Genomic DNA, 1,225 nt, shown 5'->3' with positions numbered 1-1,225 from the left:
TAACCAGATCCCAGCAGTGCAGGTACGGCTCTCTGGAGTGTGAGTATACATTCTGACCTTAAGCCCAGCTTCTGGAGCTGAACATATACATACATTATGACATCCAGACCACACCGTGAATCAGAGAGTTGCGCTCATTTCCTGATTGGGACTCAGAAATGCTGGCCCCTCTCACACCTGGAAATGCATGCTGGGAGCCCTGACAGGCAGGCGCACGGTGACACTGTGATGAATGGTTGGGTGATGAAACACAGAGGCTCTTTGACCCCCTCCTACACAACTGCCTGACCCCCAGGAGAAAATAATATATTACGTTCAGAGCCTATGGCCTTGGAAACTTGTCAATATGATGAAGCAAAATTGGAGAGGGACACGTAGATAGCTCATTTAAACCTCATTTAGTTCACCACAGCGGACAGATTTGCTCTCGTTATCAAGGGAGCCTAAATATGATACCGTATCCACAGCAAGTCACACAAAAAAAGATCTACTCCCCAAATGCAAACCATCTTCTACACGCCGATGTAGCCAACGGGGGCTGAGCTCACACAACTCCTCGTCTGTAATCATTGCAGGGAAGGAAGCTGGTGACATGATTGCCTGCTGAAGGGCCGAACTTCCTAATTAAAACAGGAAGAGTGATGACTCGGCTCATCCTTGGTGAGTTATCGCTCTCCTCCCAGCCTCTCTTCCCCACAGCCTCTCTTCCCCACAGTGACTCAGCCCACTGTACATCTTCCTTCAGATAGCCCGGTCACGACTCTGCACGAGGCTTCATGACAAGACCAGGCCTCGGCTTCATGCTGTCACCCCTACGAGTGCACGCCACCCCGCCCCAACCCATAGGAGCAATTGTAGAGTACAGCTTGTTAAGAAACAACCATGATGCAACCTTCAAAACAAAGCTGCAGTAAATATCCCAAACAAAGAGCTTGCTCTGTGGTTGACGTATAAAAAAATAAGCTCCCCTCGGCTTTAGATTTAGTGTCTAAGAATTGAATCTGACCGTGCAGGGGGAAGTGGGTGACAGGATTTTTTGAGGTGCATAGGGAACGTGCCCTAAGAGCCCAAATGCCCATAATTCACAGGCTATTTAAGGGTTCCCCTTGGCCTACATAATCTTTAATGAGTCAGGGTGTATTTAAACAAGAGGGTCAGTGGAGGTAGTCTACTGCTGCAGCACATAACCACCAAACCTGACATTAATCCTGAGGGTAATGTGGCC

Source organism: Argentina silus (assembly GCF_951799395.1).
Source record: "Argentina silus genome assembly, chromosome: 15".
NCBI lineage: Eukaryota > Metazoa > Chordata > Actinopteri > Argentiniformes > Argentinidae > Argentina > Argentina silus.
This window is presented reverse-complemented; position numbering follows the sequence as displayed.